Here is a 20,067-nt window from a genome sequence, read left to right as displayed (position 1 = left end):
AAGAGATGAATTTATTATCTTGAGACTGCAATAGTAGAATGGTACCTCTCACAGCTAACCTTTCCTTAGGTTTTCACAAACAACCAAAAAAAAAAAAAATGTTCAAAGGTCTCTCTTCATCACATGCAATCCACTAAAATGGAAAGAAACTATAATTTCATATATTTGCCCAGGAACAAAATTTGCACGCTTTGGGCAAGAGACTCTATTTTGATCTCCCAAAAAGAGATAATAAAAGGCCTTCTAAAGTTCTAAGGGAGCTTCTCTAATGTGGCACATTCACAGAGTGACTAAATAATCTGTCATTGTTTCTCTAACTAATGTTATATCAATTAAAGCAACAGAGGCTACCATGGTTCATCATGAATTTTCTCTACATTATCAGTTCTCTATGTGTGAACTTATCTTTCACCTTGCTCTTAAGCAAAAATACTGCTAGACTCCAGCCTAATGCATGAAAGGACATAAAATACTTCAAATTATCTCTAATAAGAATATAGTCAATATCACTTCCTGATTTTAAAGCACTTCTATTCTTGGTAAGGAGCTGTTACTTCCAATGGAAGTGATACCCTGAAGCATCAAAACGCATGTAATAGACGATGCAACATCACAGCAATCAAAACACATTTTGAAGAACATTAAATGACACAGAAGATTAAAATACTAACATTATGCAAAGGAAACAGAACAAAACCAATTATATATAACATGTAGCTTTTCCTTTTAAAAACTACATGTGTTAACTGGAGCAATGGCGTCCCAGTGTACTTGTGTGCCAATTTTCCAAAAGAAGCCTAGGTAACTTAAATGAAAAGATGAGTTGGCTTCACTTTAGGAAAACTAAAAGTGTTTGTTTAAAACAACAAATAGACATGTTTGCAGAGAACTTCCATGTAGAGTAATTCATCTGACCCACTCCCGGCTCAGAAAGGGGAGTTGCTTCTGATTCCAACGCACGATGGAGTGTTCAAGAGCACAGAGCTGATGGAGGTGGACCTGACTCTGTTCCCTGGTTCCTTATTGTGGTGCAAGGCCCATTCGCTTTGCTCAGAAACGGGGTCCTGTTTCGTTTTTTTCTAAAAGGACAGAAAAACTGTTTCATTTCCTTCTCACCTCAAAGTTCTAACATCCTGCTTCAAAACAGAAACCTGTTCATTATTGCCTTGCTGGGTCCCTCAAGCCTCATCCCTACTGAAGCCTTTCTGACTGTTCCTATTGTCAATAATTCACAAGGCCTATTATCCCCACAAGATTAAGATGACCTCCAATGAGAATGTCCAGGAACAAGGCAAACTATCTATGATGTAGAAAGGATGTCAGGGACAGATATTCAAAAGCTCTTAAAGACAACAGCAACACCAAAGGAGAATCTAGTCCGTGCCTCAACACGGAGGAAGCCAGTCTGGCTGCTCTTTCAATATGAGCCACCACACCTGCTTATGAAGCTTTCCTGCCCCTTCATCAGACAGGTTTTTCCATTAGAGTTTAACTGAGGCTGTACTCCCCCCTAATAAGAGAAATTCTACGGTTTTCAAATAAGAAAGATATGACTGCAAATTACAATGAGATGTTCACATAGTGTGCAAAAAGAGAACCAAGAGGGTGTTGGGTGAAGGACAATGGCGTCTTCCCCAGCTAGCAAACTCAATGTCTAGTCTGCACTTTTTGATAAAGAATTAGCTGATCCTGACAAAAACCTAAGGTCCCCCTACCGATGCAGGGTCTGGTTCATCATACCAGGAACATGTACAGAAAATGGTTCGATTTGCTGAGGGCCTGACTTCATAAGCATCAGTGGGACCATTATGGAAACACAGAAGCCTATAGGAAAGAAAGATTCTCACAACCACTTTTAAAGCAAAGAAGGGCAGCCCTCAGTCACCTCCCACGGTGTGGAACCTATGCTCCTCATGTGGAGGAAAAATGTGTGCTGCTGGGCAGAATACAGGCTGACTGTGGGAATAAGCCTGAGGTGGAAGAGCAGCAAGTGGTCAGGATGCTGTGCCCTCTTCCCTTGTAGTCTCTCCCAGCTTCCTCTCCAGCTGGGACCACACCCTCTTTCTGACCTTTGTAGCCTCCTCAATCGTTTTTTTATGTTCTCAGGGTGTCTCTTCCTTTCAGACACTTTAAGCACTGTATAACACGGTGTGAATTTAAAACCAGTACGTTTTGAGAGGTGTCCATGAGATTTACCCAAAAAGGATTTCAAAGTGCAAATGCTGCAGTGTGCACCCAAAAATGTAGAAATACAGAATAGATCAACTGTTGGCTCACAGGCTGAAAATCTGATAGGCGTCTCTCAGTTTTCTATAAGCAACTTAGGACTCCCAGTGTGAAGTTTCCGATTTTCGAGGATCCCCCTCTGCTTTCCTCAAACTTCCAAAGATGGGCTAGATTAAATACCATGACCCACTGTATTAAGGAATAAGTGCCTCTGTCCTTTGATTTCTTAGCCTGTGACAGACTCTAAGAAGATGCTTGGGAGGGAGAGCCAGATCTGATTACTGAAGGGTTACCACCCACGACTGGCATAGAGGAGTGCTGATTTATGCACGGGGGGGGGGGGGGGGAACTGACCCTTGCACCACAGACCTTGACAGCATTACACAAGATTTGTTTGCTCAAGTCTTTTCAACCTAAGTGAGTCCTCCATTTTGAGGTTGTACCAACAGATTAGCCAGCCTAAATGACAGACCGAATGATGTCATCCCCTGCTCAGCTGGCCCTGTCCTGTTCCAGCCTCCTAATTTTTCTCCTAAAGGAACTGTACTGACATTGGAGAGGGTGGAGGGCAGGAAGCCAAGCAGTATCAGAACATCTCCTACCCTTCTGGCCTTCTCCCTTTCTGCTGGGATCCCTCTGTTCTCCTCAGAAAGGGAGGCATGACTTACAGGGATGCCTGGTTTAGAAAGGAACCAGGCATGTGCAAGTCAGTCCCTTACCTCAAGATGTATCTGACTACTTGGAATTTTTACTCCCTGATCTTCAAGGTTGCAGGATTTACAGATATAGCCCCTGAGGAATTGCGTGAGAGAAAGAAAGTCAAATGGTTGCTGTGTTGGCAAGCCCACCAAGCTGAAAGTCTTACAGCCTCCCTCTGCCTGGCATCTGCATTGGCTTTAACTGGTTTACAGTAAGTACAAAAAAAAAAAAAAAAAAAAAAAAAAAACAGAACAGCAAATGAAACTGAATGGCCCTTGGTGGCCAGCTCAACCCACTGCTGAGGAGACACTTCTTTCTCAATATGTCTCCTACTCTAACACACTGAATGTTCAGTGCCTTACACTCACAGATGTGGCTTCTGCTGTTACTCATGCTCACAGAGAGCCTGTGACAGCCTTCCCAAGCCCTTTCCTGTCTCTGCCTCACCTTCTCGAATGCAGCCAGTTTCTGGAATTTGTTCTTTAAATCCTCACTGCACATCGCCTCTCCCAAGTTTCTGTCCTCTGTCACTTTGGGATCATATCGACATTTTAAGTCCAATGTAAGTTCAATCTACAGTACTGAGAAATACTGGATTATCAGTGACTGGATCCATTCATTTCCAAGTCATGTTCTTCAGCCCTCTTCAATTTAGCCAAGTTAACAAACATTTGCTGAGATCTAACATGTCAGCCATCAAATTAAAAGCATTATATTCTGTGCTGGCTAGACTTATGTCAACTTGACTCACAAACTAGAGTTATTTGAAAGGAGGGATTTAAGGAAATGCCTCCATAAGATCTGGCTGTACGGCATTTTCTTAATTGGTGATTATGAGAAAGCGCCCAGCCTACTGTGGGTGGTTCCATCCCTGGGCTGGTGGTCCTAAGTTCTAAAAGAAAGCAGGTGGAGCAAGCCATGAAGAGCAAGCCAGTAAGGACCACCCATCTATGGCCTCTATGTTAGCTCCTGCCTCTGGGGTTCTGTCCTTTTTGAGTTCCTGTCCTGACTTCTTTCAACGATGAACAGCAATATGGAAGTATAAGCTAAGCAAGCCCTTTCCTTTCCAACTTGCTCTTTGGTCATGGTGTTTTGTGGCAGCAATAGAAGCCCTAAGACATACTTAATATCATCTTTCCCAGGAAGAAGATACAATTATCCATCTCTAGCCAGAACAGGGCTGTACCCACAAAGGTTCACCCCTGCAAGATTATCATGCTGTTTGGGGCCTACCTTGAGAACTCACAGACTGAGACATTCCAGCAGATGCAGATGGAAGTTAGGCACTGGAATCCTAATTCAAAATACGTGCCTTTAGGTTTTGAGGAGGAATGGCCACAATCACGGGAAGAAGGCAAAAAACAAAAGTCCTAATGGGCACTGTTCCATAGAGAGCCTAATTGGTCGATGTGAGTAAGTCTCCCATCCCCCAAACTTGCTTTGAAAACAGGTCTGGATGACTGTGGTTTTGTCACTAGATGAATAACAATCCCTGAGGGTTGCTAGAGTTACAAGACCCAGACCAAATCCACTCAAATATAGCTGGAAGCTTTCTAGTAACTCTAACCGTGCATGGGCAATGAGCTGCTCGGAGAAGTGAGTCACTTACTGGAATCCGCGCTGCCTACATTACTCAGCTGATATTAATACACCCACGTGTTCATTAAACTTTAATTGGAGTTCATGTGGATTGGTTTCACTAGATACTTAATCAAAGAGGAGTGTTTGTGTATGAACCATGCACATGCAAATATAGAAAGGCCAGTCCTCTTTTGCCTCCACACACAGCCACTAGGATGGGACAATGACCCATAAGCAAGAGGAGGGACAGCTGTCTAGACTCACTCCAGTACCAGAGTAGATGAAACATCCTTTGTAACATCCTGGGAGCAGTCTCCAATTCGGACGCATAACCAGCATGATCCAGTCAGGATTCAAATGCCAGCACTTAAGCTGGAATATGTTCCCTCCAAACCCTCTCTGGAATTCAGTAACAGGGTTGCAGGTCTCCACTTCACCTCCAGGGCACCTGTCTTCCAGCTGTATATCTTTATTTTTAAATGGGTGGATAGGAAAATTAACCGTCATTCAACATAATCACACATTTCTCTTGTGCTGACAAGCAAACCATGAACACAATCCCAAACGCCTATTTATACAATCAGGGCTGTCAGTACCCTGTTATTTCTTATCGGATATCTCGCTAATCAACATTTTAGGAAGTATTAGTTTTCAAAGCTCAAAAACACAGACCTATGCACAGAGAAAGGGGGAAATATATTTAGGATTTGGGGGCTCTGGTTGTATCATCAACCTTTTCTTAATTGTGTTCAGCACTGCTAAGTATGCAAGATCACTTTGTCCCCAAACAAATCAAGGTGAACTAAATATTTGGCAATATATACTACTTTGATTTACTAAAGAAAGCTGGAAAGATATTCAATTGAAGGGCAGACTAAATTTCTTCATAATTATACTGAGATGTAATACAAATACAACATAAGGTCTAAAAGTTATAGACTTGTATAACTATCACCACAATCTAACTAAAGAATATTCTCAAGGTTCTTAAAAGAAACCCATACCATTCAAAACCTGACTGAATAGAAGAATGTAAGAGAAATAAGGAGGAAAATCCCCCATTGTCCCTCTACCCAGTCCCTGCCACACTGATGATTTCATTTCTAAACATCCATAGAGAGGTGGAGGAAGGGGTGTGAGATACACAGACTCCCATGAAAGAAGATAATCTCCAACTGTATGACCTTAAATGTATATGCTGTCTGACAGGATGCACAAAGCAAACTAAAAAAAGTATTTCTAGACTCTGTAGACCCCAAGAAAGACCATCAAACAGAGAAAGTCAAGGAACCAAGAGAGCCTTCACACAAATGGAAGCATGTTGCCCGCTTCCGCTACAGGCCTTCAGGGAGACAACCCTACATACAAACATTGCCACAGAACGAGCTACAGTATGAAGGAAAAAAATAATTTTCCAAAACACACATTCTCTGCACTAGACTTCCTGGATGCATTCCACAGGGACTCCAAAGCACCTGTCAAAGGCAATTCAATCCTTTCCACTTGCAAGCAAGCAGAGTGTGAAATTGACATCAGTAAGACATTCAGCAGGATCTATGTCCCTCTGTCCTGCCACTGAAGGACATGCAGGGCTCTCCAACAAACACAGCCTATAATCAGAATGGGGTCCTTGAACCACGTTTGGCTGTTTTGTTCTTTTTTTTTTATGTATAGAGACATATAACCTCTCAGTCCAACTTACAAAACAATTTTATTTTCACACCAAGCCCGAAATCATTATTAATATGCCAAAGGAGAACCTCTATCACTTAATGCTTGTGACAGCATGAAGCTCTGTGAGGTGCCCATCCAGCTTTTTCATCCACACGAGTGCGCCTCTTTAAATTCATACAGCAGGTTCACACATCCTGTTTCCTAATCACCATGCAAAAGAGAAGTTTTCCTTCACCTCTCCTGTTCATTAAAGCAAGTTTCAGGAAAGACTTTGACATTTGATTTTTTTTTTTTTTTTTTGAGAAACACATGCTGGTTTAACTGAAAGTCCTAGAGATTTAATTCTATTTATACTTAATTCATAGCAAATTATAGGTGGTTTTAACCAACCTACTTGAAGGAGGAAAGTGAAAGTGGGCATGATCAGGATAAATTCCCAGGTAACCCTGGGTAAGAGCGACCTCACTGCAGGGTTGCAAAACACAACACACCCCAGAGTCAAACAGCATGGGTTTGCATGCATCATTGCTGCAAGGAAACTCATGGCACCTCTGTGCACCTCTGTGAACCTCCTTATGTGCAGAAGGGCACTCGAGAGAAGCCCCTGCCTTGCCGGCCTCTTTGTGACACTACAAAGCACACAGAAGAAAATGTGTTCAAGTGCTTAGGAAACCACAAAGCCCAACACAGCATAAAGCTTCATCTTAATGTCCTTTCCTATGAAGTTGTTTTTGATGATATGAGCAAGGGTTTCTATTTTGAGTAAGCCAAAGAATGCCCCCAAATCCATACTATCAATTCCAGAAAACCACATACAGACACACACATCCACGCCACACAGTCATACCACAGAGACATAACACACACACAGACATACATATACACAATTCACACATATATACACACAGGCACGCACACACATGTACAAACATAGAGATACTATACAGCAATGTTTGGAACAATGAAACAAACAAAAACCCACAGGACCCTAAAGAAGGCTCCATCATAGAATTCACCTGCCCAGAACACCTGTCTACGGAGGACTCACCCTGTAAAGGTGGGTGATGGACCTAAGTTAAAATGGTTCATTTTTGAAGACATTTCTACCCAGCCCCTGCCTGGTACTTTCAATGTTTTCTAAGTCTATCAATGCTTTCTAAGAAAGAAACTGTCAGACAGCTCTAGGATACGGACCAGGCATGTACAGTCCAAGGAAAGAGAGAACCTGCCAAGAAGACCCAGAAAAATACTATGCTCAGCCCCTTCTTGGCCAGCAAACTGGCCTGTGGTAGCCACAAGGCAACTTTCCATCACAGTTTATCAGAAATGAAGGTGCATTCCATTCCACTCACCCGCTGTTATCTACTGTATCTCCTCCATTCTGCAGACACCAAAGGTCAAAGACAGGGAAACCCAAAGCTCTTCTGAGGATATTTGTGACTGTGTGAATGCATCTTCTCCCTCCACATCCAATTTTTTTTCACTGTCCTTGAGTAAATGGCCAAAATTCTACAGGGTTCTCTTCACCACTGAAGCCCAAGGGAACAGAAGGGCTAATGCTATCAGGGCCTGTATCTCCTAAGAACTATTCTGCATGCATTACTCTAATTTGTTTAATCCTCACAATGATCCTATGGAAATTATTTTACTCATAAGGAAACTGACCCACAGAGAAATTGCTTTCTAAGCTCGCATATTATGAGGTGTGATGGACTTAGACAAAGACAGGTTGGTGGCTATCCCTTACCAGTACACAAAACTGCTTCTCTCACATACCATTTTTTTTGTTTCTTTCCTTACTTTTTATTTTTTCAAATTTATTTTCACAATGATTTTGAGAGAGTTATCTCCATAGTTATATTAAGAGTCAGATTCAATTATTCCCAGTTAAAACAGACACTGAAACCCCAAGAAGGCATCGAACTGAAGCCATAAGAACAATAACAAGGATCCTAGTCCTGACATCTTATTGTACTCTGGTTCAGCTGCCTCCCCAATCAGTCTGATTTCCTTATTTATTTTATTCTCTTGCCAAATGCTGCAATAAGAAGTGTGTTTGGGGGCCCAGAGCATCTCTGCTATCTGTCATATGTGTGACAAGTCAAATCACTTAGGCCCTCCTCTCTAAGCGTCTTCCTCTACACCCTGAGAACAAAAACAGCAGCTATAACTTAGGGTTTGTATGACAACTAAATAAAATAGTACATGCAGTGCACCAGAGTGATTGGTATACAGTAAGCGCTCACTCAGTGAGCTCAGTGAATAACTGAATGCAACATGAAAACTAAAAGACCTAAGAAGACAGCCCAGCTGAGCTCCTGTTATATGAGAGGTCCTCATGGAGGGGAACATTATCTAGTTATTAATATCCCTCCGACAGTAGAAACATGTCTTCAGTCCATGGCCCCATCTCAGTTAGTCCATAAACCCCAAGTGGCCTACACAAAGCCTTTCCTACTAGAGACATGCCAGTGGCTGAGTCAGTCTTTCCTGGAACTTACTGAGCAAACAAAAGATGTAAGAAGCTAAAATAACTTATCTCAAGGTTTACAGGCTTCAATTGTCCATTTTCACCAAACATTTTATCTTCAGTTTGAAAATTATCACTATAATTTCAGCCTAAACCACACTAAAAAGCCTCAATTTAATGTTCTTGTTTGTTTCTGATACATTTCTCAGGAGATACAGATGAAAAATGACTTCTAAATCTCCACATTTTAAAACTCTATCTGTCGGCTCTGCAGAGACTGGCAACCTTACGTGGAAAAACCATTTCTGCTGTAGCAGGTCCTCCACAGGTGGCAGTCATGAGTGTTATTCTGAGTCAGTCAGAAAGTGAGAGAGATGGATATACACACAGAGAGAATGACAGGCGAAGGCTTGAGAGGCAGAGGATGGAAGACACTGAGTCAAGAGAAACTTGCGTGGCAGAATTGTCCGTGCCAGTACACCTACGGAAATGGAATTTCAGAGGGGGAGAAAGACGGCTCAATGAGTCAAGTGCCTGTAGTGCAAACAAGAGGGCCTGAGTTTGGATCCCAACATCCAAAGAAACACCCAAGGAGTGTGTGGTGCATTGTCTGTAACAGCAATACAGTGACAGACACAGGCAAATCCCGGAGCCTTGCTGGCTAAGCAGTCCAACCAAATCAGTCACCTTCAGTTTTAATGAGGAACTTTGTCTCCAAAAATAAGTTGAAGATAGAGGAGAGGAGATGTGCTAATAGGAAGCTCTGGCCTCTTGTGTGTACCCACAGGAATCAGGGTACCCCCCACACACACATGCACACATGCATATAACAGACAGACAGAATAAATTAAAAACATGTTGAAGAAAAATGTGTGCATGGATGTCTCTGTGCATAGATATTTATGTACGTACATACAGAAGTCTGTGTGGAAAGACATGCTTATCATTTGATCTGTCTATGTATGTATGGACAGAACACCCAATAGGATAAGTCTTGCTAAAACTCCTCCACCATACATCAGGATAAACTATAGCCAGGCCAGGAACTGGGGGCAGTGACATGAAGAGTTACAATACAGAAGTGCAACTAGAGACTGAAGGAAAAGCTTCTGAGTGGCTATCCCTCTCAAAGCCTCAACTGGGAAAAGTCATTCCAACTCAATTCTTACTTCTAAGAATAGAGGCCTCACCAAACTGGTGTGAAATTCAAACAGCAACACATATTTGACAGTGTTTGGGGAATGTCTGTACAAACAGAAAGGGACATTACTACTCATTTGTTCAGTGCCTGGGAGAGCAGCATCCTGTCTGAGCCAACATGCCTCAAGTGCAGTGTATTCCCAGCACAGCCTGCATTCAGCAAAAGGAAGATGGGATGTAGACAATTTTCCAGAGAGGCAATGCTTTCTAATTCCTCTATTATTTCTAAAACAAAAAGGAAAACTCTTTTCTCTCTTTTTGTTTTTCCAAATAAAAATAAATTATAACCCTTACTTGCTAATAAATGCAGGCTGGAGCTGTCCTTAAGTAAAAGCTTTTGATAACAAATTGCCTGCACTAACTGCTATTTTACTGCTGGATTTTTTATTGTTGCTTAAGCATGGCAATTATGCTAATAAGCCTGGGAGGATGGTGCATAGAGTATTGAATCTGACAGATAAAATACTCAATAAAATGCTAATCTCACCTGAAAATTGGAATCAGACAGTCTTATTAGTATTTATAGATATGGCATCCTAAACATGATTTTTAAAAGATAGATATATATGAAATCAATGTCGCCAAACACAACCTGCCATTTCCAGGCCTCTGTGTGTGGAAATTCAAAGTGATGACTACTCATTACCTCTGCCTTGCTTCTTGCCAGAGAAACAGAGCTTATTGGACACCTATGTCACGTAAAAAAATCAGGCAGATTGTTTTTTTTTTTTTCCCTTCCCTTCCCATACTCATACCACCTCCCCAAAGAGGGAAGGTAAGAACTGTCTGTCAGAGCAAAAAGAGAGGCAGATTTGACAGCAACAAGAGCCATTTGTCAAACCATCTGGTTCTCTCTTCACCTGACAGGAGGGAGGAATGATGTGTTAGAAAGAGCAGAGAACCAAGGATTAAAGACTTGACTTCTAGTCTTGACTATGCTATTTCCTCAATGTGTGACCTTGCTAGACCTCCACTTGTCAAAAAGGAACCTTCTGCCACCCAGTGACTATGTCTCTTTGAGAAACACATTTAAAATGGGGTCAAGGGCCAAAGAGGTGGCTCAGCTGGTCAAGGTACTTGCCACAAAGCCTGGCCCTTTGTGTTCAATCCCCAAGACCCACAATAAGGAAATAGAATCCTCTCCTCTCTCTCTCTCTCTCTCTCTCTCTCTCTCTCTCTCTCTCTCTCTCTCTCTCCCACAACCTCCCCCTGCATGCTTTGGCACCCAAATGTGTGTGTGTGTGTGTGTGTGTGTGAGAGAGAGAGAGAGAGAGAGAGAGAGAGAGAGAGAGGGAGAGAGAAATTTTTTTAATGGAACGAGCTCTTAGGGGTGTGTATTTATAACAAGGAAAATACAGGGACCCTGGTAGGTTAAGGCTGGTGGAAAGCTGAAAGTCTTCATGATCTCCTTTCAACCAAATATCCCCAATATGGTACCAGCCTAAATTCAGGAACCACAGGCACCAGGTAAAAACTCTTTCCAATTGCCCTCAAGTTTAAACTGACTTTCTTTTTTAGAGTCAGCACATTTATTCAAGCAAAGATCGGAGTTGCTTCTTTCTCTTCCGGTTTAATGTGTGAAGAAGAGGGGCAAGCATGCCCTGGGGCATAACTCTTAGAAGTCAGCTTCTGCATGTTGGTTCTCTCCTTGCACCATGTGAGTTCTGAGGCTCAAGCTCAAGTCACCAGGCCTGGTGACACACAACTTCACCCACCAAGCCATCTTCCTGGTCCCTAGCTGCCTATTTTAAATGGCTGGATATCTAAAGAGTCCAATCTTATTTTTAAACTGAAATTCTTCTCCTTGATTTCCACATCAACTCCATAAGACAGTAAGAGAGAGGCCACTCTAGAAGTGACGATGCACATGGAAGGGAAGGCCCAGAGTCTCTGACCCATGCAGGGTGGGTGAGCTCTAGGGTCGGAACAAGCCTTCTGACTAATTTTAGTGTGCTGCCAAGCACACCACAGGGTCACAAGTGTTGGTGACTCATTCAGACCTGAATAGCCAATGAGCAAGTCACTGCCACACACAGGGGAGGGCAGAGGAGATCCTCCACATCTGAAGCAGCACCAACCACAGACTTCTCTCCGTGTTCTCAAGGACTTGGGAGCTAAACAGCCCCGAGGTTTCTGTCTTCCTCTGAGAAAGCCCCTAGAAAAAACATGGTCAGACCAAGGAGCAGAATTTGGCATGTTGTGACAAGGTGCAGCATGGATCATAGTCCAGCTCGTTCCAAACCCTTAGAGAGTCCCCTCCCCTAGATGCCCACCCTTTCCTCTTCTGACTCTCTCAAAACAAATAGGGTCCTAGGCCACTAGCAGCAAGCATGTGAGAGGTTCTACCAATAAAAGAACCTCAGTACAGCTCACGGATGTCTCCAGCTGACTCTTTAGTGCAGGCACAACTGAGCTGATTAAAAATAATAACAATTTATTATTATTATTACTACTACGACTATTATTATTGAAGGACTAGAAACTCAGCAATTCCCCCAAAACAATACAGCAGGCAAGGAAATTCTAGACCTGGCACAGAGGAGAACCACACAGTGGCTAGCTCAACCACCACATCCTAAAACAACTCCCATGTGTGTGCGGGCACGCACGCACACATATGCACACTCACATTAACACAGCTCTTGGACAAAGGGAAAATACGAGGATCCTGCCATGTTCTATAGATGTGCAGAACTTCCAAGTACTGCTCACTTCCCCAACGCACATACGGGGGATGAGAATTCAAGTCCACGACCCCTTCATTTTATTATCAAATGGCCCACACTAAGTTTGCAAAACACTGTCAGAACAAACTTATGACATAGAAACCATTATCCTCCAACGTAGAGGCAACAAACTGAGGCAGTAACATGCAAATTCACTCGCCCAAGTCACACAGGTCTCTAGACCCACACCCAGGCTTCCTGGGGACACAGCATTGGGGTTTTATTGTTGTTGCTGTTCCTTTGTTTTTGTTTTCCATTTGACTATGCTACTTCTAAATTACCAGTTGTTACCATGTTTTAGTAAACAACTAGAGCAGAAAGTCAGCTCTGAATTGAGACATCTCCCAACAGAGGAACGACTCAATTCATACTTCGAGGAATAGTTTCTGGGAAAGCAGAGGAGGTGACGCTATCAAATACTGAAACTTAAAAACTCCTACTCACTACCTGCCTGGGGTGCAGGAAATGGGGCAGAGGTCCTTTCCCTCCATGCTCCTTCTGCCCATTTCTATCACTCACAGTCATTACCAAACTTAACTCTTTAGTCAAATGAAAGCTTTTTCCTAGCTTTAAGGCCTTGGGTAAGTCCCTGAACTCATTGGCCCTGTTATTCATGCACACTTACACACAGATATGCAAACATGTATGTGGGGTGCTGACTAGAAAGTAGCCTTGCTTTTCTTGCCCTGCAGAACAAACACTGCAGCTATTGGCTGCAAGTCTACAATGTCTCAGACTCTATCAGACTTTAACCTTCAACCTCTTCCCTGGGCCTCTCTCCTACCCTCCTTTCCTATCAGTACCTTTACCAGCCCTTGCCTACCATAATTCTAGACCAGGCCTGGTCACCTCTACCTTCAAGGAAAACTAACTCACCTCTCCATCACCATCCTCAGCCTTTCCCTATTACTCTTTTGGATAACACTCTGCCTGGTTTTCAACAAGCTCTTCATCCACAAGTTCTAAAGACCCTTCCACCAAGTGGCGGCCCTTTACTGTGCCTGCTGTGGCTTACACCCTCCTAAGATCAGCAACCCCAGGACAAGGTTGGTGACAACATCTGGATTCTGAAGAGGAAATGGAACAGCGCAAGGCCATATGGCCACAAAGGGGAACTGCAGCCAGCACTATGCCACCCCGTAAGCATGCCTACTGTTCGCAGAGGCTGGCCAGTTGGGCAGATCATGTGCTCGATGATATTCTGGGCCTTACAGAAATCCTCTATTCTTTACTAGAATACAAGGCTTATTTAAAGTCACTTAAATTAAGGCTTAAATAGGTTTGGATTTTCAGTCTCATGGAAGTTGTACACACCATTCAAATACAAGAAGCCTTAGGGCTCAGACTCTCAAGTTTGTGCATCTTGCTGAGACACTATTGGTTTTGTTCTGTTTTATTTTAATTTTTTAAAGTATGTTTATTTTGAAGTATGTTACTTACTCTTTGCGATTCATGGACAATAAATCAACGTTCCAGAGTTCTCCAAAATTTCAAAATTTTGATTTTAAGAATATTTCTAACACTCTTCACACTGTTATTTGGACAGCTACCATCTATGTCTAAAGAAGAAATACACCAGGCTTACTACTTACAAAAAAACAACTAACAGGAATAGTAAACAATGAAAAACAATTCAAAATTCAGATTTCCTTGTCAGGTGACCACCTAAGGTCAGCATGTCTGTAGCTAGGTTGGCTCCAGGGTCTGGGTTCTAAAAAGAAAGCAGGACAGAAGAAGGCAATATGGCCACAGAGGAGGACTTTTTATGGACATATTTCCCTAGTGTTGGAAGTGCCCAGCAAGCTGAGGGGTGCTCCCTCTAAATCAGCCCAGGACACTCACAAAATGGCCCTTGCAGGGTACCAGCCCAATTCCACAGCTCTTGGCATGCACACAATCTGAAGGAGATAGGCTGGGAACTCTGCTCCGGGCTTGTTCTTCATGCATGGTCCCTGCCTCTTGTATCTCCGTTCTGCTTACATTCAGGGTCAGAAGCAGTTTGACACAAAGGATTATTACTTATGAGTCACCCAAAGCAGCAATCAGTGGCAAGTCAGGAGAAGATGTTTCACAAGCAGCGATCTAGTTACGGCCCTCACAGTGCTGGTGGGAAGGGGATTTATTGAGGATGTCAAGGGAGCAGTCTGACCCTGGACCATTCCCAAAGGCCAGAGTCATAAAACAAGGCTGTAATTTCCCCAATTTCACAAACACAGCACCTTAGCTGTGTCTGCTTCCCTAGTGATAGGGTGATTACACTGTCTTCTTAAGGAAGATTAATGACCAGAGGCTTGGGGTGTACATCAATGGCAGAGGTGGGCAGAGGTGGGCTGAGTCCAGGCCTCGGTGGTAAGTGAGAAGAGGGGCAGGAGGGTGTGGGGGGGTACAAAAAAGTCAGGAATTCGGAGGCCATCGCTCCCTCACTCTCTAGGAGGCAGATAGTTCTGATAGAAGGGTGACAGTCCTAGGAACCTGAGTGCCAGAGGACAGACAATCTACAGTGGCACAGTGTCTGAGGTGGCCACTTGCTCTGGAGAGAAGGGGTTAATTAAAGAGAACTGAGCAGAGGCAGCCAGCTGCTCTGCAGAGCTGCTGACAGCACAGGCATTCGGTATGGAGGGAGGGTGGAGACATCGTTCCACACGGAAAGCTCATGCTCAGTGGAGTGGGGACTGAGGCGAGCATGAAGAAGTCCCTGGCCTCAGAAATGGCCCCTCCTGAAATAAAGCATCCGAAGATGTGGTGTGGACAGAGATGTTGGAAGGGAAAGCACCAAGAAGCTAGAGGCAGGAATATCACACAAGGTACATGAGGCTGTCAAGGAAACACAGTTCAAGGACTCAGGACAGAGGTTCTGAGCTCACTGCTCTTGGGAGTAATGGAAATGAAGCCTATCCTTCCAGCAGCCAGAGGAGATAGATATATACAAACCATCCTCCTATCAGCCTTATACAGGAAAAGAAGCTGTATGACTCACAAATTTACCACACCCCACCGTGGCTTCCTGAGACTGTGGAATGTTAACTAATGTGGCTACAAAACAGACTTCTGGTTCTAAGTCCAGACAATCCATTGCCACAGAGTGACAGACAAGGAAAGGCCAGGGAGTCATATCAGTGGGGAACCTGGTAATTCAGAGAGGGGACAAGATGACCACAGCCTGCTTTTCCATGGACCCATCCCATCAAATAAATACCTGGTCACTGAGATCCATTCAGTCAAATGTGAGCTTTAAGTTTATAAGAATGACAGTAAGAAAGGTAAATAGCAAAGGAGGGATAGAAGAAAATAGCTGGAAAGGGAGAGGAGGCAAAGATGCAACTTGGGTTGGGGACAGACAAATTGAAACGTGCCAAAGAAAGATAAAGGCCAATTATCCCAAGGCCCTGGTGGGAGAGATTAAAATAGCTACCCTGAGCTTGTGGACATGAGAATGACTAGACCAGAAGTCAAGCAGAGTGCTGCTGCTCTCAGTGACTATTCAATGTCCAGTCACAAGAGCAAGAACAAAGGATACACCTTTATATAAAGGACTTCTGAAACACCTCAGCCGAAATACATCAGGCTTGTAAGTGTTCCGGGAAAGTAGACACATGCAATCGCTCATGATGATTATTTCATGAGGAAAAAAAAAACAAAAACAAAAACAAAAACATATAGGGGGTGAGGGTGGGATCTGAAAGTCACAAAAATACTTACTAATTCTCCCCCTCCCATCTTTCCTGCATACTCCTGCAACATGATTTTGGAGCTTTTCTCATCAAGGAACACACTGTTTCTCTACGGCCTTGCTGCTGGTAAGTCCACATGAACCCACGAACTCAGCCATTGCCTATTTGACAACCCACGTTGACACGGTCCTACCATACCCATAACTATGTAAAAGATTGTAAAATGTTTTAGTGCATATGCCAATATCTTCCAACAATAAGAACCATAGCAACATCAATTAAATGCTTAATGAATGCATGCTATTTTTTAAGTACTCCCCATGTATCAGTTCACTTAAGCTTCACAGATGCCTTCATCAGGCCCATTAGCCACTTGACAGAGGAGGATGGCAAAGTCACAGAAACTAAGCAATCTGGCTAAGGCCTTTGTTCTTGCATAACCTCTTGAGGTTGCACGTTGATTAGTCACCTAGAGCAGCAGCAGTCTGCTTGACCTGTGTCCAGTCAGTCTTGTGTACACAAGCCCAGTGTTAACTGTTTTAACCTCTCCCACCAGGGCCTTGGGATAGTTGGCCTTTATCTTTCTTTGGGACTTTGGCTAAGGTAAAGCAGAGACTCCTGGAATTAAACCCCAACAATCCATCTCCACAGCCTGCCCTCTCTCTCTGTTGTGTCAGGGTGTTCCAACTCCGCAGCTAGAAAAAGTTAAGTGACCGTGTTCTGACTCCTGGTAAAAATGGCTTGTCTTCAAAGACTCATAAATCATCTGTGAAATAAGGCATTCTAGAACTGTACCAGGACTCATAATGAAGTCAGCAGACTGGAGATGCCGGATACCTAGTTTTGTGATAACTGCTATCTATTTCCTCATCTCCTCACTTCTGGGACTTCTGCTGGTTTCCAGGTTTCATCAAAATGACTGGCAACAGATCTTCACCAGAAGGTCTCTTTCCTCTGTGTCATGAGATGCAGGAGATGTAGCCCACAGCCTCTGCAACCACTTAAGCAAAGAGGCCAGCTCTCTTCCCTCTTCCTTGTGTGCCATGGGCATCAATTTATGACTAACTGCTAATTCTATATTTTGCAGTCCATCTCCATCTCCTTGACAGAGAACAGACAGGGGAAACCTCCCCTTTCTCTCTGTGTTCTGGACCACAACATCACCCTCCCCAGGCTACAAAACTGCTAGGGATCCCCAAAAAAGACTACCCTACCACCCCAATCTCTCTGGAATCCCACCCAGGCCTGAGGTAACTGAAAATCAAAGGATATGATTGGCTACCAATTACATCACTGCTCCAGAGGCCTGATTAAACTCTTAATTATTTGAATGCCACTTTCTCTCTACACTTAACTCCACAGACAAATAAATAACCACAAAGGGAACAACACAGGTGACAGTGGTAATAAATGATAGTTCCTGGCTCAGGTAGGAGAGAGAAACCATTTGCTAGAGGCGTCTGTCATTAAGAACAATCCAGTCACCAGGTGGGGACATACAGCTCTCTATATTAAATTAGAGGAATGATTCAAAGGGGACCAGTTTCAGCTGACAAGAGCAAAAAGAAAATCAATTTCAGGTTGCCAGGACAACTAGACTTTTCCTGCAAGAATAAATCTGATACAGCCCTAAAATCTGACAACTAAATGTTTCCTTGCATTACATCACAGCCCAAAGACGTATGCTGAACCAGTGAGATAATCAAGACTGCTAATTACTTTCTACAGCACCCATAAGATAGAGAATTGATAGTTCTCGCTCCCGTCTGCTTTGTCACTAGCAGCTCCAGTTACTCTCTCCATTTTACCATTACCAGGACAGTGTGCTTCTTAAAATAAAGCTAGAGGTACCTCACTGTCAGACCTTGGATCTCAAAAAAGCAAGGCTAGCATCTTTGTAATACAAGGTCCCCAACGGCTTAGATCTATATCCATCTTCCCCACTCTATCATCGGCTGCACAGGGGCCACAGAGGAAGAATCCAAAGTCACATGAATCTCACTAACACGGTCCTAGCCCTGAAGTGGCTTCGGAGGAGGCCCTTGTTTTTTTTTTTTGTTTGTTTGTTTGTTTGTTTTTTTGTTTTTTTTTTTTTACCAGTGAGTGTGAAACCATGGGTCAGTAAAGCAACTGCTCACACTCAATAACCCAGTCAGCAGTAGAGTCAGGATTGCTATCTAGAATGCTTCCTCAAATAGCTAGAGTCATTCCCTCTCTCTGCCTTAGAGACTCCAGGAGCTGAAGCTAAGTCCATTTGATCTCCTACTAATCCCACAGAAGACAGTGACCCCAAATGGCCTTATCCCAGGAGGTCAGAGTCCTGGACCCAGATCCAATAATATCTGATGAGATGAGCCTACTCTATGCATTTATATTCTCGGAAGGCTGAATATCAGCTTATCTCTGGGGGCTATTAAAAACAAGAACAGCTAATAAATCACTGGAAAGCACTTTGCAAATATAAAGTAATACAAAAATGCTAAGCACCAATACTATAAGTGCCTGAGGCTGAGGCTGGTCCCTGGAGAGTGGGGATTTCACATGGGCCAGGCTGGCTGTACGACACAGCTCCAGCACGAGGCCCCAGCAGAAGCTCCCCTCTAAAACTTTCATTCTTCACTCCCAGGCTGCTCCCCAATACTCAAAAACATCTCTAGACTGTACTGTATTATAAAGGACTCTAAAAGACATAGAAAAGGGAGACACTGAGAAGATATCTGTACATCTGTACGCTGGACTAGACCACAGACGGGAAAGCAAATCTCAGGCATTCTGAAGCCTGTGATAAACCAGGTAAACCATGAAAAATAACGAACTCATCAGAAGGTGTTTTGCAGCCAATTTACCCTTGACAGCCAATCCAGGATCTGAGGAGTCAGAATCTGAATAATGCATACATGGGAGTGCTCCAGCTACAGGCGCCATGGGAGGAAGATGAAAAGACAGAGCACTCCTTCCAGGCCACTCGCACAGGTCTCCAGGATGAGAAGGCATAAGAAGAAATCAAAGGTGAGCAGAGTATAAACAAATCAAAAGCTTCGGCCATGCAGAATTCAATCTAACCCTGACGCTGCCATGACAATTGCCATAACCTTGAAGCTTATTAAACATTTTTTTTAATCTGTTCAAAACTTACCACTCGATATAAATAACACATCGACTGCCCAGGCTAGTTTTGACAATTACAAGAAGTTGAGTTATAAGAAGCAATTTATCTCACTGCCTGGTACATACTATGTACGTGCAATCCATGATCTCAGGGTGTCTGGGGCTAGTGTCCAGCACAGAAACAGAGACAAGAGAAAAAGTATGAAGTCAGAGGTCTATACCAAGAGGATGGAAAAGAAAAAACTGGTTCCCCGAAACTCTGCCTTGTTTCTACTTGAGAATGAGCACTGTCTTTACTCACCAAAATTTAATTCAGGACAGGTCATGGCGGCCCAGGGATGGTCAGGCATCCTCAAACCTCAGGCTCTGGTGAAAATTGGAGAAGAGCATTGCCTAACTTCCTGGTCAAGATAGAGCTCAACTCTCTGAATTCTGCCCCTGAAATCTTGGCCTGAGTGTCAAATGTGGCTCCTGGATTCTTATCACAAGACAAAGAAGTACTCTTTGTAGAAGGAAAATGCTCCACCACCTGCCCTCTATATTTAACACATAGAGACATGCCTCCTAGGGAAGAAATAATTAAGAAATAGGTACAGTAACCAGGAAACTAAAACATAAGTTCTCTCTTGCCAGGCATGATGGTGCAAGCCTTTAATCCAAGCACTTGGGAGGCAGAAAAGGTAGATGCTGGAGTTCAAGGACAGCCTGGTCT

The 20,067-nt window shown here is 43.3% G+C and overlaps 1 protein-coding gene across 1 annotated transcript in view; it reads right to left on the bottom strand.

The window, feature by feature from the left end:
- Lpp (LIM domain containing preferred translocation partner in lipoma) overlaps window positions 1-19,672 on the bottom strand; it is a 434,005-nt gene extending 414,333 nt beyond the window's left edge. Inside the window, exon 1 of the mRNA XM_055625216.1 lies at window positions 19,657-19,672. The gene's annotated coding sequence lies outside the window, so the exon portion shown is untranslated. The remainder of the gene's footprint in view (window positions 1-19,656) is intronic.
- Window positions 19,673-20,067: the final 395 nt, after the last annotated feature.

Source organism: Psammomys obesus, unplaced genomic scaffold (assembly GCF_907164565.1).
Source record: "Psammomys obesus unplaced genomic scaffold, mPsaObe1.curated_primary_1811, whole genome shotgun sequence".
NCBI classification, from domain to species: domain Eukaryota; kingdom Metazoa; phylum Chordata; class Mammalia; order Rodentia; family Muridae; genus Psammomys; species Psammomys obesus.
The sequence above is the reverse complement of the archived record's forward strand: the minus strand, read 5'-3'. Positions and strand labels throughout refer to the sequence as shown.